Source organism: Rhineura floridana, chromosome 9 (assembly GCF_030035675.1).
Source record: "Rhineura floridana isolate rRhiFlo1 chromosome 9, rRhiFlo1.hap2, whole genome shotgun sequence".
Taxonomy (NCBI): domain Eukaryota; kingdom Metazoa; phylum Chordata; class Lepidosauria; order Squamata; family Rhineuridae; genus Rhineura; species Rhineura floridana.
Genome location: NC_084488.1, coordinates 33,415,687 through 33,439,670, shown reverse-complemented (window position 1 = coordinate 33,439,670; position 23,984 = coordinate 33,415,687).

Below are 23,984 nucleotides of genomic sequence, written 5' to 3'. Positions count from 1 at the left end.
TTATTTATGAGTTGACATTTATAGGCTTCTACTATAAAACTCTATAAAAGAAGAGGGGGGGAAAGGATACAATCCCCAGAAGAGGGGCTGACTGTTAAACCACTCTCGCCACTGGAGCTCTGTCAGGGGAATAGGAGTCTCCTAACAACTCTCAGCACCTTCGCAAACTACATTTCCCAGGATTCTTTGGGGGAAGCCATAACTATCTAAAGAGAAATAAAGTTCTGGTGTGGGTGTGGCCTCTCATTAGACAAGTCAAACAGTTATGAGTCCAGCTTTTAGAACTCTGATGGTTCTTACTGAGCATGCCTGACACTGGGGAACAGCTACAGCACTGGGGGATTGGAGAAGATCTGCCCTGGGAGTGAATACCTGAGCATCTGAGTGCTTGCTTGCTCCTGTGGGTTGCTGTCTCTTGAGACCGCTGAAGTCCCTGGTAAGTGTTGCAATCTTGCAGCCTCTTGCATCAGCTCCTGGCTGGGTCATGGGGCATAAAAGCGTGGCGGGTCTGCTGCCAGCAGGGGCAACACCAAAGGGGATTGCCCTTTGGGGAGCCCCAAGGGTGATGGTGCTACCCCCTTCTATTTTAAAAAATACAATCTGGAGGAGATTGGTAGTGGGGAGGGTGTATGGCACATGTGTAGCTCCTATGCAGGATGAGAGCCTGTGCAGTGAACTGAATGATAGGAGAAAGTCACCAGATGCCTTCAGAGTGAGTGTCTGTAACTGGCAGAATGCTGGCCCTCCCTGGGCATGATATGGGGGGGGATGTGCCCTGTGTGAAAAATATTGAGTGGGTCTGACTGTTCCCAATTTTCTCAGAAGCCTACTGGGAAAATTGGTTCAAGTAGGTTTTGTTGGTGGGCTCTTGTTGGGTTCATATCAGGTATTTAGGAGGAGTCTTAGTAAGGAGGAACATGGGTGATGCCAACCCAATTTCAGTGATCATGGATAGAGGAAGGTATAGCTATGGGGAAGGGTGAACTACCATAGAAGATAAGGACAAGGCTATCTACGCCTTATTCCTCACTCCCACTCCTCTCATGGACGGGTTCCTGGTTGCTCATCTGCTGTGCGCACTGGCCTGTGTGTGCTGTTGTTTAACACCAGATTGGTACACAATAAGACTATACTCATCCATGATTTGATCATGGATGAAGGTGCCGATTTGGTGTGCATTACCGAGACATAGGTGGGTCAGCTGGGAGGAGTTGATCTGATCCAGCTTTGCCCACCTGGATACTCGGTGCAACACCAGCACAGGCTACAGGGATGGGGGGGGGAGTTGCTGTTGTCTACAGAACTTCCATCTCTGTCACCAGGAAACCACTCTGTCTTGGAGCTGGCTATGAGGGCCTGCACCTTTTGTTGAGCCAAGGAGACAGTAAACTAGGGTTGCTGCTGGTGTACCGTCCACCCTGCTACCTGGCAGCTTCTCTGAATGAGCTGGCTGAGGCCATCTCAGCTGCAGTATTGGAGGAGCCTGGAACAATAGTCCTGGGTGATTTCAATGTCCATGCTGAGGCTGCCTGTCATGTTCCAGCCTGGGACTTCATGGCTTCCATGACGATTATGGGGCTGTCTCAAGTTGTCACTGGCCCAACGCATAGGGCAGGGCACATCCTCGACTTGGTTTTTGCTCCAGATGGAGGAAGGGGTGGTCTGGGGATCGGGGGATGGATGCCACCCCATTGTCATGGTCAGACCACTGCTTGGTGAAGTTTAGACTTATGGCTGTGATCCTCCCTTGCAGGGGTGATGGACAGATTTAGATGGTCCACCCCCAGAGACTAATGGAATCCACTGGATTCCTGAATGCCCTAGGGGAGTTCCCAGTAGATAGAGCAGGTGACCCTGCTGAAGCCCTTGTCATGCTGTGGAACAGCAAGGCACGCCAGGCTCTTGACACAGTTGCCCCTGAGCTTCCTCTCCTGCATTGTGGAGCCCGGTTTGCACCCTGGTGCACCAGTGAGCAAAGGGCAATGAAACAGGCTGGACAATGACTAGAGGGCATGAGGTAAATGACATGCTGTGAGGCTGATCAGGCTCAAGTAAAACATCATAACCGTGCCTACTGTGCAGCAGTGAGGGCAGCAAAGAAGGCCCACTTCTCTGCCAACATTGCATCCTCAAGTAGCCATCCAGTGGAGCTTTTCCATATTGTCAGGGATCTGTTGACATCAACTCCAGGAGGCCCACTGTGAATTGTTTGCAAGACACTTTGAGGGTAAAGTTGCTCTCCTCCGTAGCAGTCTTGATGCCTCATCCACATCTACTGTAGTCCCCAGTGAGGTGTCCAGTGCAATGTCTGCTGCACCTTCATGGGAACGGTGTCAGTTGATGCAGCCTGATGATGTGGACAAGGTGCTTGTGACAATGCGGCTAGCAACATGTCCTCTCAACCCTTGCCCTTCTTGGCTTATTAAAGCTTGCTGAGGGTGTTTGACTGAGTGGATCCAGGGTGTGGTCAATGCATCGTTGCGGGAGGGAGTGGTTCCAGCCACCTTGAAAGAAGCAGTGATTCGACTGCTCCTGAAAAAGCCCACTCTGGACCCATTGGTTTGTGATAACTACTGCCTGTTTACAAATACCCCCTTCTTAGTGAAGGTGATTGAGAAGGTTGTGGCACAGCAATTGCAGGTACTCTTGGATGAAACAGATTATCTTGACCCATCCCAGTCTGGGTTCAGGCCTGGTTATGGGACAGAATCGGCCTTGGTCACCCTTTATCAGGAGAAGGACAGGGGGAGTGTAACCCTGTTATTCTTACTTGATCTCTCAGCGGCTTTTGATACCATTGACCATGGTATCCTTCTGGGCTGACTTGGTGAGATGGGTATTGGAGGCACTGTTTTACAGTGGTTCTGATCCTATCTCCAGGGTCATTTTCAGAGAATAGCATTGGGTGATTGTCTTTTGGCCCCCTGGCAGTTGTGCTGTGGGGTGTCGCAGGGTACCATCTTGTCCCCCATGCTGTTTAACATATATATGAAGCCCTTGGGAGCAGTCATCAGGAGATTTGGGGCAAGGTGTCAGCAGTACACTGATGATACCCAGCTCTATTTCTCTGTAACATCTGAATCAGGAGAGGCTTTGCAAGCCCTGGACCAGTGCCTGGACTCTGTGGTAGGCTGGTTGAGGGCCAATAAACTGACTCTCAATCCTAGCAAGATGGTTGGTTGCCAAGTTTGGATAATTGGTCAGTTGCCTACTTTGGATGGGGTAGTACTCCTTCTGAAAGAGCAGGTCTGTAGTCTGTGGGTGCTCCTTGATCCATTTTTGTTGCTAGAGGCCCAGGTAACCTCCATGGCAGCCTTTCCCAACCGGTGTGCCTCCAGATGTTGTTGGACCACAACTCCCATCAGCCTCAGCCATTGGCAATGCTGGCTGAGGCTGATGGGAGTTGTGGTCCAACAACATCTGGAGGCACACTGCTTGGGAAAGGCTACTCCATGGCTAGGAATGCCTTTCACCAGCTTCGGATGGTAAGACAGCTGCATCTGTTTCTGGATAGGGGTAGCCTGACCACTATTGTCCACACACTGGTAACCCCCAGTGTTACTGTAATGCACTCTATGTGGGACTACCCTTGAGGTTGGTCCAGAATCTGCGGCTGGCACAAAATGCCGCAGCGATACTACTCAAGGGAGCAGCTATGGCGAACATGTAATTCTGCTACTGAAATACTTGCACTGGCTACCTATTAGCTACAGGGCTAAATTCAAGGTTCTAGTTTTGATTTACAAAGCCTATACAGCTTGGGACCAGGATACCTTAAAGACTGTCTTATCCCTTATATACCCAGTCGATCACTGCACTCTGCAGGTGAGGGCCTCCTGCAGATACCATCTTATCAGGAGGTCCATTCTGCACAACATAGGAAGAGGACCTTTTGTGTTGAGGCACCTGCCCTTTGGAATTCCCTCCCCTTAAATATTAGACAAGCACCATCTCTGTTACCTTTCCGATGCCTACTGAAGACCTTCCTCTTTCAACAAGCCTTTTAAGTAGAGACCTTATCCCAGTCTGCATCTGTATTGGAATTGCTTTTTAATATATTTTTAAACCTTTTTTAATGTTTTAAAGCTTTTTAAAAATGTTTTTAAAGATGTTTTGTTTTAATATGTTTTTAATGGTTGCTGTGTTTTAATATATTTAGTAGTCTGTATTTATGATGTTTTAAAGTGTTTTTAGTGTTTTGTTTGCTGCCCTAGCCTCCTACTAGGAGAAAGGGCAGGATATAAATAAATAAATAAATCTTATATTTCTTAAATTAATTAGAAATCACCCATGCATTTTTTAAAATTGTATAGTGCAGAAGATGAAGGTCAAAGTATGGGGCAAGGTCAGTAATAGGATTACAGGTACTCTGTGAACATGACTGATTTTTAATTAATTTCAACAAATTAGACCTCTGACAGAAAGAAATCCAACAGAGGTCTGGATTTTTTCCATCATTTTACATTTTGAACTCTCGATTCTCCCTGAGTGTTTTCTGTATCACCATGAAAAAGTAGAGGGCTGTTAAACAAGCGTTTCTGAGTTCATGACTGTACATTACATAAGGTTTTGTTTTGAAATGAGCATATGGGAAGCATCAGAATGGCATGGAGTTATTTTTAATTTAACCTTGCCAAATGCAAAAAATTCATGCTGGCTATAATATACAGCCACTCTTGTGGCTGTAGAATCAGTATGTTAATAGTGTTATCCGGCAAATAGATTTAAATGTGTGTGTATGTTTATAGGGGTTTCATGTCAGGCAGTTATAGTCCCTTTTTATTATTTCCCGATACCAATGTATACCACATTTAAGTACATTTGTATGGAGTCTGATAGCAAAATAGCAATCCCAGTTATCAGTGAATTAGATGACTCTTATAAAGATGTTATGCCCTGATGCCAGTCTTTAATCTCCCTGCTTTTCCTTCTAGGCACTTTCTTTCTCAAATCATTAACTTTCCCAGTATGCTTGAAGCTTTGGCATCTGCTTGTTTCTCACAGTAAAACAGTTTTTATCCACCATAATCTACAGCTCTCAAGTACACTGAAATCTGAAGCTATTTTTGTTATCCTGGAAATAATAACAAACATTATACCTTTTTCCACCAGAAATTTCAGCTTACGGAAACTGCTGTTTAGGAATAGCCCTTTGATAGCCATTACTGCTCTTAAACTGTAGAACAGATTATCACTCTTTCAATATAAATAAACTGGTAATAATGGCCAGAAAATTAGTTTATTTTTATATTATTATTACATTGGATTTTGAAGACACGCATGAAGAAAATCCTTTTAAATAAGCTCTCAACCCTATGAACATTGTTTCCTTTAAAAGTGTTATTACTGCTACTCAAAATTTATACAACACTTTCCGGATGGGGTCAACCCAAAGGTAAGCACATTTAATTAGTTTCAATGAGCAGATTTAAGCACATGGTTAACCATTTCATAGAAAGCAACTGAGATTAATTTTCAACTTGGTTTACAGTCTTGACTGCATTGCCCTTACAACAACCTTGCAAGGTAGATCATTTTACAGTTGAACCATTGTTGCCCAGAAGCTGATCTCCTCAAGGTGACATAATCAAAACTCCAGAGCAGAACTGGGACTTGTACATGGACCTGGGAGATTTAAGTTCAGCTTCTTTTTTTCTTACCTCCATTTTAGCAGTGAGAGTAATATACACAAAAACATTGATATACCTATAACTATTTCAAAAATACTGTAGTGATGCATCAATAGGGCTGTTCATACCACAGGTGTAAATTCTTTCTAATTCACCCCATCTTGTAATAGAAGTAGTATGTGCTCACGATTGGTTTCACTATTAGTGTACATAAGTGAGAACTGAAACAAAATCTTGATGCGTGGAATGCTCTTGTTTAGTGTTCCAGCCAGCCAATCATGGCTTCTTTCAGGATATTTTATTCAGTCCTCCCACCTTTCCACTCCCCAATAGATGCTCAGCATCCTGTGACCTTCTGCTCAAACATCTTTGTGTTGTTTTGAAGGAAGTTCCTCTTTAGATTTTGTTTGTTTCTATTTCTGCAAACTTTGGGGTTCTCCTGAGCATGCCTGTACTTCCCTCTCTTTTATCAATAGCCCCCGTTTTATATAGCTACACATTTTGTATTGTAATATATGTTGCATTCTTTTTTTCCAGTACTAATGCCAGTTATTCAGAGTGTGTTTATGTACTTTTATGACAATTATTGGACTAGATTTGGAAAAATTATATTAAACACAAAGTGGGCTGTGACTTTTTATTTTCCACAGCATTCATTCGTCTACATTTCTTTTAAAACTGATATCCGGCATTTCAGATTGAATAGGGGTCATATACTACACATAGGCTGCAATCTTATATCCACATATCTGGAGTAAGTCTCAATGAACTCACTGGAGCTTACTTTGGGGTAGACATGCATAGGATTGTAATGAGCCTCTTATATGCACTGTTGCATCAATTTCTAGTACACATTTCTCTGGAAGTTATATATAATCCAGTGTGGCTTTACTGTGTGTGCCACACCCGTTCTTTGGGGGGGTTCCATTTGCTTGAACATCAGGAAATGCAGGACCTATGTGAAGTATTCCTCTACACAGGCAAGGCCTTTCTCTTGATTAGTTCCCTTTGTACACCCAAGCCATGCATCAGGCAATAGAAATCTTGGGGAAATCCACAGGGCCCTGATTTCTCTGCATAAGGCAGATTCCTGCCAGGTTGGCATAACTGATTTTGGTAAGTCAAATTCATTTTCCCAAATGTTCCACATGGTGACTAAAGAAGCCATCAGGATCAAAGGTAGAAAAGCCCATCTAAAGACTTATGAAGAACAGGACTAAACCAGGTGTGGAGAACTGTTGGCCATCCAGATGTCGCTAAATTACAACTCCCATCATCCCTGGCCATAGATCATGTTTAGACCTGTGTGAAAGAACAGACAGTAAAAAACAGGGACTGTACAGGCAATCCTATTCTCTTGACTAGGGATGGAATATTTTGAAAATCTTGATGCTGAGTTTATCTGCACAGATTTTTTTCTAATTCCAGACTTGCTTTTTAATCTACACAGGAAGGACATTATTTTTTCAGCAGTTACCCTATATAGTTCTCCCATACTATATGCATTATTATACACATTATTATACACTCTACTTTTCCTAAAGAAATCAGTATAACCAGATTCATAGATAAATAAGTTGGGAACCTTAAAGAGTTAGGGGTAGGGTTGCCAGGTCAGAAGCATCCCCAAACCTGAGATTTTAGGGGTGGGCCCGAGTGATGTCATGGGGCAGGCCTGAGTGATGTCATGGGGCGGGCCCAAGTGATGTCATTAAGCATGATACATTAAGCATCAATCACAGTTGCTTGGAGCGTACAATTAAAAAAAATATCTGACTGGAAATTAAGCTAGACATCTTCGCTAAAAGATGGAGCCTGGGTAGGGAACATTTAATCTAGCCTACTTGCTTTAGGCAAGAAGGGTTTAAGTGCCTTCAGGCCAGGCCAGTCACCAGAAGGCCACTGTAGGAAGAAAGGAGCCTAGTCTTGTGGAGATGTTAGATGGGAGCATTCGGGAGTAAAGATGGATGCCCCTGAAGGCTGCAATTCTAAACACACATACTAAGGGACTAAGCCCCCATAGAACTCTACAGGACTTACTTCTGAGTAGATATAGTTTGGATTGTGCTGTTGGTAAAGCTTGACTAGGGATCCTCTGCAAAGACATCCATATCCAAGCAGGGTTGGCAACCCCCTGCCTGGAATGCCCTGCCCTTATCTTTTAATGTGGCTGCTCCAAACGTCTTTACAGATTTGACCCTTCACTTCAGAAAGAGGTCTGAGAAATGAGTAAGAGTAAGAAAATTCTCTACCCTTTCTGTCTGCATAGATGCCCTCATCCTTCCCCTGCGCCCAGCAGAAGCTCTGGGCCAGGCGGGATGCAGTAGCATCTCATAGAGGACACCCTCCCCTTTCCTGGGGTGTATGATTTGTCCTGTCCCAGAGCAGATGTTGGGGTGGGCACCCCCAGTTACTTATTTTTTCCTGTATGTTTTGGTCTGCTTTGATTTTGCATAGATGCCCTCTTCCGTACCCAGCAGAAGCTCTGGGCCAGGTGGGACACAGTGGCATCTCATAGAGGACACCCTCCCCTTTCCTGGGGTATATGATTTGTTCTGTCCCAGAGCAGAGTTTGGGGTGGGCACCCCCAGTTACTTATTTTTTATGATTTTATGACATCATTATGTATTTATGATAATATCAGAAGCCTGATGATTTTGATTGCATAAATGTATTGTTATTCTTGACAGGAAGAGTCCCCCGATCACAGTGATATATCATACAGGGTACCCCAACATATATTTTGGGGTTCAGAGACATGTTAAGTTTGGTTTCAAGTTGCTGTAGTTGTCAACTCTTCTTTTTTAGTGTTTTGAACTTTCAAGCAAAAGCCGGAGACCTGGTAACTCTAGTTAGGGGAGCTGATTTCTTTCCCTCTCCCCCAAAGGAATGATCAGTGATGATGCCAAAACTGATAGTGTTGTTGAGCAGGGAATTCTTCTTGTGCAGGCCCTACACCAGAGGTGGCTAACATGTGCCTGCACAGGCCTTCCTTGGTGCCCACAGAGGCCCCTCCTCCTGCTGAAATTAGTCCTGAAAAAAGCATTCTGTTGTAGCCAATAAAATAGGGTGTTTGTGTGTATGCATGCATGCGCTATGAATGTATGCATATGTGTTGCCCGCAACAGCTTCTGCCCTACACAAACAGCCTATGGATCAGGACTATGAAATTTTTTTCTAAAGTAACAATACTGTTTCCAAATACATGTTGCCTGTTTTGAACACACCTTGCATACAGTGGCAAGATATATTGATGAGGTCATGCTTAATTCCTTTTTCCAATTTCTTTTTCCTCATACAAAAACCAGAAACAATCCCAGCAGCATGTCTGCTGAGCTTGGCAAGGACTACTCTCCTCCAAAGCGCTTGGCAAAATTCACCTGCAGTGTCTTTTGGTTAACGTGGTTTCATATCAAATCTTTCAGTGCAATTGTTTGGATAGTCTGCTCTTGCTCGGGTAATACAAATTGTTTGTGAAGCTTGCCCATACTCATACATTTTCCTATCAAACCTGCAATTGCTTCTGATCTCTTGGGAACTCAGCCAGCCAGGCATTTTGTCTTTTATTTTAATAACCATTCAGCCCATGGGCTTGCTCAGCCATAGATGAAATGCAGACAAAGGCATACAATTATATAGTTTGTTTCCCGATCAAGAAAGAGGCACATCTGTGATTATTAGTAAATAGCTCTTTCTTCTCACTGGTATGCAAACACAATATCATCAATATAAAGCATTATAATTCTTCCAAGCTCCATATTTTAATAGGCTCCGGGGGGGGGGAGTGTCCTGGACATGAGACCAGCTGTGGGTCCCTCCCACACACAAAAACACACTGATGTAGCTACTGTAGAACTGGACAGCCTGGGCTCCTTAGCCTGCGGCTTCACCCCTCTTTCAGTGTGTGTGTGTATAAATAAACTACAGCAGCAGGAAGCTGTGTGTGAGAGAGCTCCCTTCAAGATGTAGAAAGGGTGTTGTCCAAAGGACCCTGTCTCTCAGACACACAGAGTGATCAGGAGAGGAAGCCCAAAGGGATAAGGATGGAAGGCTCTGTCAATTGCAATTCACTCAGTTTCTCATTTTCCCAATCTTAAATTCAGTTCTCCACATTTCTGAAGCAATTTGTGCTTCTGTTTTCCTCATGGAAATTCTTTGGCATTTTAATGTGAATTTCTCCTAACATACTCATTTTTGTTTGCAGTTTTGACAAATGTACACATTTTTGCAAGCAATTTCTTCTAATAAAATGCACACTTTCCCCTAATATAAGCATTTGGGTAAACATTATTTGGTCAGAGAACTGGACCACAAAATTCAGATCAATGAGAATTTTGAGGGTAGGCTGTGTTTCAGTGCTCATATTGTTTCAGAAAGAGCAAATTTCATGAGTCACCTTTAAAAGTGAATGGAATTGAATTTTTTCTCTGCGCTTAATCAGGACCTACAAGAATAAAATGGAATGTCTTTGGAAGGGAAAGACGCACAGACATACACAAGTTCATTCTGAGGCCAGGACAAGTTGGTGTCTCTCTGGGGCCACCAGAACAGCAGCTATGAAGGTGAAACAGAAGGACCACAGCTCAGTGGTAGAGCATCTGACTTGCATGCAGCAACCCCCGGTTCAATCCCTGGTGTCTCCAGGTAGGTTTGGGAAACGTTCCTGCCCAAAACACTGGAGAGCTGCTGCCAGTCAGAGCAGGCAATACTGAGCTAGATGGACCAAGGGTATACAGCAGCTTCCTATGTTCTTAAGACCCTGCGGTAGTTGGATATGCACACCTTGCCCCACCAATGCCACAAGACACCCTCATGATCACCCCCCTGGTCCCTTGAGCAAAGACAGGGGTAAAGTTGGAGATGAGATGAGTAGATCACTCATTCAGTAGCATGGAGCTCCTGCAAACCGTAAGTGCTTCCAGGATTGCAGGTCATCCACCGATGAACCAGGAAAGATGGGGCTGTCTGCAAAGCCTGCTCTAAGAACCTTCAGTTGCTGTCTGGCTTGTGTGATACCTGTGTTGCCCAGCTCCTGGGGTATAGCTACCCTGAGGACAGTTCCCCGGCTGTGCTGTTTTGGGAAATATGTCCTACTACCTGGCTCCAATGGGAAGTCTTCTTTCCAAGCCCTATATTGAGATCCTTTATCCCGCCCTGTAGTGGATCTCCGCCATGACATCAGAACACAAGGTAAGTTGAACTCGATGGGTTCCTTGTCTTTTCTTTTCTCTTCTTGGCCATTTCCTTTGTAATGTGTAGCTCCAAATATGTGCAGCAGAAACAGACACAGAACATCCTATTGGAGTGATAGGCAGCGCAGTGCCTTCCAGGTGTTGTGGACTCCAACTCCCATCAGCCCCAGCCAGCACGGCTAATGATCTGGGATGATTGGATTTAGAGTCCAAAATATCTGGAGGGCACTGCCTTGGCTACTCCTTCCCAAATGAAATAGAACAAAATCCTGCAGCAGATTTCACCCTTACCTTTGCTCTTTCTGAAACGAGAGAGTCTTGCAGAATAGTTCTTTTGAGGAAAGCACAGTGTTTCCAGCCCCATGTTTTCTGTGGGAGACAACTGTGAGGGTGACGGGCAGTGCTGGCTCTAAGGTTGAATGGGGCCCTAAGCCAAGTGCTATCTGGTGGGCTGTTTCCTACATCAGCTGCAGGCTTGTCTGATAGCTGTGGGGCATTGAAAACGGTGGCTCACAGACCCAGAGTAGGTGCTGGTGGGGCGTCCTGGGGCCCTGGTACATCCCTCCCTCCAAGGATAAGAGCCTGGTGACACTGAGCCTGGTGATGAGCACTCAAAGGAGAGAATCAGTGGGTGGGGGTATTTAACCCTTTTATCACTGATTTCCCTTTCTCAGTGTCATTTTATTATGTCCCTCCCCCCAGCATTCTTCAAGAGAATTAGTGGACATGGCTGGGTTAATCCCTTCCTCTCTCCCACCCACTGATCATTCTACCACAAGATGCCACTGTGGAGATAACATTGGGACATGGGACAGCAAGTTTTGGTATTTGCATTTGCCAACTGAACATAGGGTTCCCTGAAAAGAGAACAATTTCTTACTGATAGGCAACTACCAAGAAGAGAACTCCATGTGCCCATTTTAAGTTGGCCTATACGTGGTGATATTAAGAGGCCATTTCTGAAAGTCTTGGGGGTTTCAGTAGGGCCAAATGAAGGAGAGCAGCACTGATCCCTTAAATACATTGGGCCTAAGCCCATATAGAAGTTTGTTAGTTATTGGACGCTTTTTACCACACTCTTTAGCCAAAAAGGCTCCCAAGGCAAAAAAAATCAGTAGTAAGACAGTCCCTGCTGTCAAGCCTATAGTCTGAAAGAGACATGGCACATAAGGAAATGGAGAGGAGGAGGGAGGAGGAAAAAGGTAAGCACAAGCATCAGTTCTTAAAGTTCCAGTTCTTATAATGAGCAGCTGGAAACAGTTTCATTTTCTTTTTATCTCATTGTCTATCTTGTTTTAAAGGAAATGTGTACCTGTATCATTTTTATGTAAACTGCTTAGCAATTTTTGTTATATTGTGTTATATATATATATATATATTAATATAATAAATTAAAAAACCTGTCGGGTCAAACAGCTTGATGAAATGGCTGTCACTAGATGACAGTTGAGAGGGAGCCAGAAACAGCTGGTCTCCCAGAAGGAGCTACAGACCTGTCCTGCTTCACATCACTTCTTCTGTTCTGCAGCCTATAGGATGAAGGGCCAAGGAGGTAAACTTGTCCCAACTGCTGACAATATAAAAAACAGATTGTCATTAGTGAGCATAAATCTTATTTGTATGGGGAAATTTATGAATGTCTTCCCCATCCCACCTAGTTTGTTTTTCCTCTTATTTAGCCTGCCTTTTTGTATTTGACAAATGGGGACTGTGTGACCCTGAAAGCTGCTGTATTCAAATTGCATTCTTGAAAATGAAAAATTAACTCCACAGCTAATGCATCTGTTCTTCAAGGATCAATATGTCAACAAGACACTTTACCATTTGATTTTAAACTCAGAGCTACCATAAATATTCGCCACTAATCCCCATAATAGGATTTGGCTCTCCATTAAAAACACCTGCTGGATCCTTGCAATTTCTTCTTAGGCATGCCCATGTTGAAATATTTTTGCAGTGTCTTGCAGGGGTGAAACACTGTCTCTCCTTAACGAGCCTATTATTTTGAACTGCCAATACATCAATTCATCATTGGAATAAACGTACATGCTGAAGGAGACATCCCAATACTTGATGGCCGTAAGTCTGGCTTGGAAGAGGAAAAAGCATCAGTGGTTTGGCTTCTCTGGTGAAGGATGAAGCTTTCATGTATTCTGTTTCCTCTCATGCCAAGTCCAATTTATTTATTTATTTATTTTTAAAACTTATATACCGCCCGACTAGCAATAGCTCTCTGGGCGGTGAACATAGATACAATAAAATACAATGAGTTTATTAGGTAGGAAAAGCTTGGGCACACTACTCTCCTGGCTCAGTCACCTAAGATTGCACCTCATTCATGTAGCAGAAGTAAACAGGCTGGCAGTTGACTCTGACACTGGTGATGGGATAGAATCCTCCACCATATCTGAGGGCAGCTGGTGAGCCTAAAGGGTGCAGGGCAGGCTGCATGGCTCACTCAGTTCTGCCTGCTTCTGTTCCTCACTATCTATCACCTGAGACAGCTACTGCACTCTGCGTAATGGCAGTGCCGGCTCTGCCTTTCCCCCTCCATCTTCTTTGAAATCTGGCTGGGTTTACTACTCCACTGCCTTTATTACCTCCACCTGTGTAACTAATCCTGCCCCCACAAACTCTTTAGTTCTTCTCTGCTTTGATCTCTGTGTGTCTTCCATTTTGCTATTTGCTGCCTGGGGACTTATAATCTGCTTTCAGCTCACATGGATGCTCCAAGCTGACAACAATTCTCTCTATTTATTCACACACACATACACACACATTGAAGATAAAATACAGACTAAATCAATAGTATTACCTTAAAGGTACAGAGCATAAAATAAAACAAAATGTCATTATAAATAAAGTTTTTAAAAGGAAAACCTTCATAGTCCATCGGCCAAATCTGGTGAACTGAAAGTGGTAATCAAATCTGTCATTGCAAAGTGTAAAATGATGATAATAGTAGACAATATGTTTACTTACTTACTACTTCCAAGATCTTTTTATGCTGCCCTTTAGCAGCACTGAACTGCTTTAGCAGCACTCCGAAGGAGGAACAGCACCTGGAATAAAGGTTCTGTACTGAGCCTTTGCAGTTGAAGAGGCACATTTGGGAGTAAGGGCTCACTCATGGGTCGTAGACCCAGGGTTATAAAGATAAGAACCAACACCTTTCAATTAGCCAGAGACAAACTGGTGCAGCTTCTTCAGTAATGGCATGTCAGTCAGCGCTGGACCACAGGCAAGCAGTCTGGAGCAAGCCAGGAATTGGGAGTTGGGACCAAAGAGCAATTAGAGAGCAAACCAGGAGGCAGGACCAGGGAACAAGCCAGGACCAGAAGACAGGACCAAAAAGCAATTTGGAAAACCAGACCAAAGAGGAAGACTAGAAACACAAAATGCACCAAAGCTCAGATAGACCTTGTTGGTCAAGCAAACCACCAGTGAGCCCTCTTATAATCCAATGGCCAACTTGGACAAGGAGGGTTATTGCTCAGATGGGAACAGAACTCAGCACTGACAGAAGAGAGGCTGCAGTCATGTGGCTCACCACATGGGGCAGGGATCAATTTGCACCCAGGGACTTATTCCCAGTGTGGTTGCCGCATTCTGGACCATCTAAAGTCTCCCTACTGGCTTCACGAGCAGCCCCATGAAGACATGTACTGTAAGATTTGCAGTACATTGCCATAATCCAGCTGAAATGTTACCAAGGCATGAACAAAATTGCCAACTCTCTCTTTTCCAGGAAGGCATGAAGCTGGGATATCAGTTGAAGCTGAAAGAATGCACTCCTGGCCACATTTTCTACCAGAGAATCGAGGAAGAGACCCAGATCCAGGAGCACTCACAAGCAACACTCTTGCTGTTTCAGGGAGGAGGCCATAGCTCAGTGACAGAGCACATACTTTGCATGCAAAACATCCCAGGTTCAGTTCCCGATGTCTCCAGAATCCAGATATGCCTAGGAAAGAAATTGAACTCAACAGACCATTGGTCTGAGTCTGAGCAATGCAGCTTCCTTTGTAGATGGAGTACAACCCATCCAGGAAAGGAATTCTACCACTATTTCATCTTTTGCACTATCCACCATGAGCAAAACCATCTTGTGTAAGTTAAGTATGATTGCATTCCTCCTCAATCATCCCATTACAGTACTGACGTCAGGTGACTCCAAGTGACCTTTCCCAGCAGTTTTATGTAGATGTTAAAAAGCATAGGAAATGGAAGAACTCATACAGCAGGGGTTGCCTATGTGGTGCCCTCCAAATATTTATTTTTCTTAATTTATTATTTGATTTATATCCCACTCTTCCTCCCAGCAAGAGCCCAGGGTGGCACTATAGTGCAGGACTACAACTCCCATTGTTATAAAAATATAGATTATTGATTGATAGGAAGAATGGATTTTAGTTTCCTGCCTGCTTTAAGAAGAGACGCTCAGTTCTCAGTTTTGTTCATTGTTTAAAAGCGACCTTGTATAGTAAGCACAAAGCAGTCAGTAAGAAGAACACAGTATAATTCAGGGAGTAAGGGAGTGTTCCTTATCTTTACTGTGAAGCACAGTGGAACTGAGTAGAACTCCCTCCCGCCTTTGGAATGTCCATGTATTGCCAACTGCTTGAAACTCAGAGTGTATAACTGCCTGTAAGAATCATGAATGCTTCAGACCTCACAGACTGACACGAGTCTACTGTGAGCTCTCCACTTTGCAAACGTATAGTTAATAAAAGGCCTTGGTTGGCAATTCTGAGTCTCCGTTGTTTGATATTGGACCTCAACCAGCGGGAACGAACCTTAGTTCTGGTGTAACACCATCATCCCTGAATATTGGCCATTCTGGCTGGGGCTGATGGGACTTGCAATCCAACAATATTCATGTTGACTATCCCTATCTGTCGGAAGGCAGAGCTGGGGTCCCAATCCCGGGGAGCTGGATCCCGGAGACTTGGGAGAAGAGTATTTGGATGGATGGCAGAGGGAAGGGGGAGGAACTTCCCCCCTTTGGAGTGAAGACAAAACAGAGGAACTGCCAGTGATAAGGTCGCTTAGCAACGGGGAGCCTGAGCCCTCCCTGGACATTCTCACGCCTCCCCCTCTTTCAGGCTCAGAGCAAGAGGGGAAAGAGGGAGGGCTGCTCACAGCCGAAAAGCGGGGAGGCAGTTTACCATCAGCCCCTCCCCTATCCCCCATCCTGGAATCGGAAACTTCAGAAGAGGAGGGGGTGATGCTTCCCCCCTCACCGCGCACACGCAGACAGCTGAAAAGACAGGAGAGAAGGGGGGGAAGGCGGGCAGTACCTGAGGGGCAGTTAAGGAGGAGCGTAAGATTGCGCGCCCGTTTGGCCCCTTCTTAAAGAACAGGCGGGAAGAAGTCCCTTGCTCTGTCAACTTTCTCCCAATGCCGCAGGACCTGTATCCCTGTATTGCTTCATGAGAAAACGCAGTCTTTGTTTGGACATTACCCTAATAAAACACGAATTAACTACAGCCGTTGGTCTGGTTCCTGAGTCACATCCTGGGCCTGACAGCTTGACAGAGCCACCTAAATCACCCTCAATGCTCTCTTCACTTGACTGGGACAAGATGTCAAAGGGAGCAGCGCGGGGGACGAACCCCACTTCTGAGACGGAAGAAGTGAAACTCTTGAGGACTAAGGTAGCTGATTTGCAGACGGATGTTCAAGCCCTGCTAGCAGCAGTCAAGGCGCTGAAGACGGATAATCAAACCTTGAAGGCCACGATAGACCAGATGCGAACAGCCCCTCCAGCTGCCGTAGTAAAGGTTCCCATTGGATTGCCCCCAAAATACGCGGGACAAAGTGATCAGTTGGCAACCTTCGTGGCTCTACCTACCAGGGCTCATCCGGCTATGCCTACAGATAGATCACCGGATGGAAGGAAGGCGCCTGGAAAGGAAGCAGGAGGTCCCGAGATACTCAGCCTTGGCATCCCGCAACAAGACCCTTCCCACTGCAGGGATGGCAGGTAATGCAACTGAGGGACAGGGAGGGGCTAGGCCAAGACTGTCGGAAGAAGAAAAGGAAAGACGACGCCGGGAACGTTTATGCTTTTATTGTTCAAAGCCAGGCCATGTGGCCAGAGACTGTGGACTGAAAGGGGGGAAAGCCAAGCCGTCGGGAAACTAGAACACCCAGTCCATGTGCAGGCCGGTGGACTGGGGGCAGCGTTGTATAAAGGCCCCCCAACGATCCAACCTCCCTCAAAGGGGGTGTTGGTCTTGCCTATTCGGATTACAACTTCCAGAGGAGTGGTGTTTAATTCCACTGCCTTAATTGACAGTGGAGCCTCCACAAATTTTATTGATGCAAAGTTAGTCAAGCGTCATGGAATTTCCCGGTGGAAACTGGACGCTCCCCTAGCTGTGGAGACTATCGATGGGAGACCCCTGAAGTCAGGAGGGGTGACACAAGCCACGGAGGAAGTGAAACTTCAAATCCCTGGGCACGAAGAGTTCATTTTGCTATACGTGTCAGATCTCTCGAACTTTGAGGTGATTCTGGGAATGCCCTGGCTAGCAAAGCATGAACCCAAAATAAGTTGGAAGGAGGCGGTGGTGTGGTTCACCTCACAGTATTGCCAGGAGAACTGTCAACCTGAAGGAATCAAGAACACCTTAGCGGGGGCAGTGCAAGAGATCGAGCAAGTGACCCTGCCGCCAAAGTATGAAGAATTCAAAGATGTGTTTGATGAAAAAGAGGCAGAGACTTTACCCCCCCACCGCCCTTATGACTGTGCGATTGACCTAGTGCCAGGAGCCAGCATCCCATCAGGGAGAATCTACTCTCTCACAGAGAATGAGAGGGAGGCCCTGAAGGAATTCCTGGATAAAAACCTGAGGCGAGGATTCATACACCCCTCACAATCCCCTGCTGGAGCGCCACTATTGTTTGTGAAAAAGAAGGGGGGGGAACTCAGACCCTGTAACGACTATCGCGCATTGAACCAGATCACCATCCCCAACAGCTACCCGCTGCCCCTGATCTCAGAGTTGCTGGACCGACTGCGCTCTGCAAAAATCTTCACGAAGTTGGATTTGAGAGGAGCGTACAATCTGATCAGAATGAAGGAGGGAGATGAATGGAAAACAGGATTCTTGACCGCTTACGGACAGTTTGAATACCTGGTCATGCCGTTCGGGCTTTGTGAAAGTCTAGGAATTTTTCAAAAATTCATGAACGACGTGTTTAGAGACTTGTTGGACACGTATGTAATCTGTTACTTAGATGATATCCTGGTGTTCTCAAAGAACCAGGAAGACCACGACCAGCATGTGAAGACAGTGTTGAAGAGACTGAGAGAAAATCACCTGTATGCTAAATTAGAGAAATGTGGATTTGACCTCAAGTCTCTAGACTTCCTTGGATATCGAATCTCAGCAGAAGGCATGGAGATGGACCCAGGGAAAGTAAGCTGCATATTGGACTGGGGCCAACCTGTCACCAAAAAGGATGTACAACGGTTTTTGGGGTTTGCCAATTATTACAGAAAGTTCATTCCAGGGTTTTCCAAATTAACAGCTCCTCTGACTGACTGTTTAAGGGGGAAGAAGAAGTTTCAATGGACAGAGAACACCACTGAGGCCTTTGAGGAGCTGAAGAGAAGGTTTGCTACTGAGCCCATTCTGCACTTTGCTGATCCGAACCGCCTTTTCGTAGTGGAAGCAGATGCTTCAGATTTTGCCATCAGGGGGGTCCTGCTACAATTAGACCAAGAAGGGAAGGAGCTGCACCCCTGTGCGTACTTCTCTCGGAAGTTAAAGCCTGCAGAGAAGAACTACACAGTTTGGGAGAAGGAGCTGCTGGCCATCAAGGACTCTTTTGAAAACTGGAGACAATACCTAGAGGGGACCTCTCATCGAATTGAAGTGCGCTCCGACCACAAGAATCTTGAAAGCCTCCAAACCGCCAGAAAGCTGAACCAGAGACAGATAAGATGGTCCCAGTTCTTCACTAGGTTTAACTTCCAGATTACTTACCATGCCCAAGCCAAAAACCAGAGAGCGGATGCCTTATCCAGACAGCCACAATACAAAGAAAGTGAATCCGAGGACCAGCCTCAGTACATAATCCCGCCAGAGAAATTAACGTTGGGAGTATGCCAGCCTTCATGGGAAGAGGAACTCAAAAAGGCACAACAAGAAGATGCAGACATGCTAAAATATCAGCAGGAGACGGGACAAGGTCAAGACTCAGAAGTAACCTTTCACTGGAGAAATGGACTGTTATGGTTCAAAACCGCCAGATATGTGCCAGAAGGGGAATTAAGGCTCAGAATCCTACGCCAGTGTCATGATTCCATCACAGCGGGACACTTTGGGATTTACAAGACCATTCAGAACGTGGCCAAGGACTTCTGGTGGCCTAAAATGCGTCAGGATATTGAGAGTTATGTAAAGTCCTGCTCTGTCTGTCTGCGGACAAAAACACAAACAGGGACACCAGCAGGACTGTTACAACCGTTGCCTGTCCCACACGAACCCTGGAAGGACCTCTCCATGGATTTTATAACTGATCTACCCAAGTCCCAAGGAATGACAGCCATCTTAGTAGTGGTGGATCTACTTACCAAAATGGCACACTTTCTTCCTTGTGCAGGGGCCTTAGAGGCTAAAGAAACGGCCAAGTTATTCATAAAAGAAGTCTACCGGCTGCATGGATTGCCAAACAGCGTAGTCTCAGACCGAGGAACTCAGTTCACAGCCAAATTTTGGAGAGCAATGTGGAAACAGTTGCAGACGGAATTAAAACTCTCCTCCGCCCATCACTCCCAGACAGATGGGCAGACGGAACGCTTGAACGCCGTTTTGGAAAGATATTTACGAAGTTATGTGTCCTATCAACAGACTGACTGGGTATCATATTTGCATTTTGCAGAGTTCCCCTACAACAATTCTCTGCACTCCAGCACTCAACAAACCCCATTCTTCGCTAATTATGGATTCCATCCTAAAGTCTTTCCAAGCAGCTCAGAAGGAATGCTGGTACCGGCAGCTGAGAACTTCCTTAAGGAATTGCAAGCGGCGCAACAGACACTGAAACAGCAGTTAAACGAAGCCAAAACGGAGTTGCTGACCTGCACAGGAAGGAGGGCCCCCCGCTTCAACTGGGAGACCAGGTATGGCTGTCCACCCGCTTCCTCCAGATGCCGGGCAAATGTAGAAAATTACAAGACAAGAGGGTGGGTCCTTTCGAAATAGAAACTCAAATCAATCCCGTGGCGTACTGACTGAAGCTGCCTGACACGTTTAAAATACATCCTGTGTTCCATCGATCCCTCTTAACGAAAGCCGCCCCTCCCAGTGAGTTAAGGCCGGAGGAACCTCCCGGAACTCCACTCCTGGTAAATGAGCAGCTTGAGTTTGAAGTTGAGGAGATCTTAGATTCCAGGATCAGACGCCACAAGCTGCAGTACTTGATTCACTGGAAAGGCTATGGGGTGGCTGACAGATCATGGGAAGATGCAGCTGATGTGCATGCTCCAGAATTGGTAAAACTTTTCCATCAATGTTTTCCCCACCGTCCCAAGCCAGACAAGGGGAGGGGGGCACAGCCTGGGAGGGGGGATGGTGTCGGAAGGCAGAGCTGGGGTCCCTATCCCGGGGAGCTGGATCCCGGAGAGTTGGGAGAAGAGTATTCGGATGGATGGCAGAGGGAAGGGGGAGGAACTTCCCCCCTTTGGAGCGAAGACGAAACAGAGGAACTGCCAGTGATAAGGTCGCTTAGCAACGGGGAGCCTGAGCCCTCCCTGGACATTCTCACGCCTCCCCCTCTTTCAGGCTCAGAGCAAGAGGGGAAAGAGGGAGGGCTGCTCACAGCCGAAAAGCGGGGAGGCAGTTTACCATCAGCCCCTCCCCTATCCCCCATCCTGGAATCGGAAACTTCAGAAGAGGAGGGGGTGATGCTTCCCCCCTCACCACGCACACGCAGACAGCTGAAAAGACAGGAGAGAAGGGGGGAAGGGGGGCAGTACCTGAGGGGCAGTTAAGGAGGAGCGAAAGATTGCGCGCCCGTTTGGCCCCTTCTTAAAGAACAGGCGGGAAGAAGTCCCTTGCTCTGTCAACTTTCTCCCAATGCCGCAGGACCTGTATCCCTGTATTGCTTCATGAGAAAACGCAGTCTTTGTTTGGACATTACCCTAATAAAACACGAATTAACTACAGCCGTTGGTCTGGTTCCTGAGTCACATCCTGGGCCTGACACTATCCTACAGGGAAGAACTGAAATTATTAATAATTAATATTAATAATTAATATTAACATTAATCATTAATATTATTAATATTATTATTAATTATATAATAATATCCCACAGTAACAGTGAGACATACAAACAGGTGAGAAAAGAAATTACTTATGAGGAAAACACTTTTTAATCTGGATGCTGCAAAGTATATTTTTGAAGAACTTAGCACTGCCATGCTAGTAACACTTAACACTGAGCTGATGTTTGGATTGCATTGAAATATAGTGTGAGATGGGAAGGATAAATATCTCTAAAATATGCTATATGTTCAAATATTTTGCATTAAGTGCATTTTCACCATTTTCTGGTTGCTTGTGACTCTGTGGGTGCAAAAGGAGGGGATGAATAGCATAGTCTTTGAGGTGAGGACCTTCTAGAACATTGAGTCACAGGATGGACATTGGCCATAGGATGAAGGTAGAATAGTTCACTCCTACCGTTATCCTCTTGGTCCTCCAAAATAGCAAACTAGAAGGGCTGAGACAAGTATATTTTAATGTACAACTGCACATGAGGGATTGGTAGGGAAAGTTGCACCAACCAAACCTCCTTTCCAGCTTGAATGCCCAGACAGTGAGCTGGAGATTATCCTTGAGGTTCTTTAATTTATTAGCCATTCCTAGGGTTGCCATATTGCCCGGTTAGCCATGTTTTACCCAAATTCTTTCCATGCCACCCAGTGCCTGCTTAGCCCATTAGGTGGCCCGGATTCTCAGCTTTAATTTAAAAAAAATTAAGTTTCTAGGTGGTCCGGTTCTCGAGATATACATCAAAACGTCAGTCCCCTCAGACTGTGATATCTTTTTTTTAACAAATCTGTCCTGTATAGCACTTCGTAGCTGTAACCCTGCCTGTTCAGGATTGCAGCCAATAAGTGAAGCCAGGGTTGTGTTTGGTTGACCTGAGGCAGTGTCTAGAAAACCTCATTGCAATGCCAGAAAATGGTGGTTTCCCCCCGTTTATCTAAAAATCTCATAAATTGGGTAAGTATATACATTTCAGTTTTTTTTCCTCTTGTGTGCAGGGGTCAGATCCTGGGCAGTGTTTTGATAACCTTCCCAGTACTTGCTTTTGTGGGGGTAAAAGCAATTCTAATCCCATATGCCCAGAGTAAATCCCATTGAATTCAATAGGACTTACTTTTGAGTAGACATGGTTATGAATGTGCTGTAAATTAATGGGACTTTTGAGTGAATGTAAAAAAGAATTATGTTTGTGTTCTAAACCTTTCTGTCCCCATCCAGTCCTATTTTAAAGCAATTAGCAGGGCTTACTTAGGTATTACAGTTTTTATTATGTAGGAAACTAATACTGTACTGATTTTTTCAAAACTAATACTGATTTTTCTGCAATGACCAACTGGTTTGACAATAAACTATTATATGGGCTGCATGTATTTATACATCTGCTCTGTGTCGGTGGTGTCGGTGGTCGGTGGTGTCGGTGGTGTCGGTGGTGTTGGTGGTGTTGGTGGTCGGTGGTGTCTGTGGTGTCGGTGGTCGGTGGTGTCTGTGGTGTCGGTGGTCGGTGGTGTCTGTGGTGTCGGTGGTGTCTGTGGTCGGTTGTCGGTGTCTGTGGTGTCGGTTGTCGGTGGTGTCGGTTGTCGGTGGTGTTGGTTGTCGGTGTCTGTGGTGTCAGTTGTCGGTTGTGTCGGTGTCAGTTGTCGGTTGTGTCGGTGGTGTCGGTTGTCGATGTCTGTGGTGTCGGTTGTCGGTTGTGTCTGTGTCAGTTGTGTCAGTGTCGGTGGTGTAGGTTGTGTCAGTGTCGGTGGTGTTGATTGTGTCGGTGTCAGTGGTGTCTGTTGTGTCGGTGTTGGTTGTGTCTGTTGTGTCGGTTGTGTCAGTGTCTGTGTCGGTTGTGTCAGTGTCTGTCGGTTGTGTCGATTGTGTCTGTTGTGTCGGTGTCTGTGTCGGTTGTGTCTGTTGTATCGGTTGTGTCTGTGTCAGTTGTGCCTGTGTTGGGTATGTCTGTCGGTTGTGTCTGTGTTGGTTGTGTCTGTTTCTGTTGTGTTGGTTGTGTCTGTGTCGGTTGTATCTGTGTCGGTTGTGTCGGTTGTTTCTGTTGTGTCGGTTGTGTCTGTGTCAGTTGTGTCTGTGTCGGTTGTGTCTGTGTCGGTTGTGTCTGCGTCGGTTGTGTCTGTTGTTTCTGTTGTGTCAGTTGTGTCTGTGTCGGTTGTGTCTGTTGTTTCTGTTGTGTCGGTTGTGTCTGTGTCAGTTGTGTCTGCTGTTTCTGTTGTGTCGGTTGTGTCTGTGTCGGTTGTGTCTGTTGTTTCTGTTTCTGTGTTGGTTGTGTCTGTGTCAGTTGTGTCTGTTGTTTCTGTTTCTGCGTCGGTTGTGTCTGTGTCGGTTGTGTCTGTTGTTTCTGTTTCTGTGTCGGTGTCGGTGTCTGTTGTTTCTGTGTCGGTGTCGGTGTCTGTTGTTTCTGTTTTGGTGTCGGTGTTGGTGTCGGTGTCTGTTATTTCTGTTTTGGTGTCGGTGTCTGTTTCTGTTTTGGTGTCTGTTCTTTCTGTTTCTGTTTCTGTTTCAGCGTCGGCATCGGCATTGGCGTCGGTGTGTGTGGAGTCTTTCCAACAACCCTGTGAGGTAGGGTTGGTGATTGGAAACCAAGGCAACTCACAATAAGAAATAAATCCTTTTAAAATCCAATAACCATAAAGCAAGAATAAACAGTTGGAAAACAGCCTAAAAAGGTCGGCAAACAAAAGCACTAAAAGCACTTTAAAACATCATAAAAAACAGACTTTAAAATATATTAAAACATCTTTGAAAACATTTTTTAAAAGCTTTAAAAACATGGGTTTTTTTTTTTAAAAAAGGCTTAAAAACATATTAAAACACAATTCCAACACAGACTCTGACTGGGATAAGGTCTCAACTTAAAAGGCTTGTTGAAAGAACAA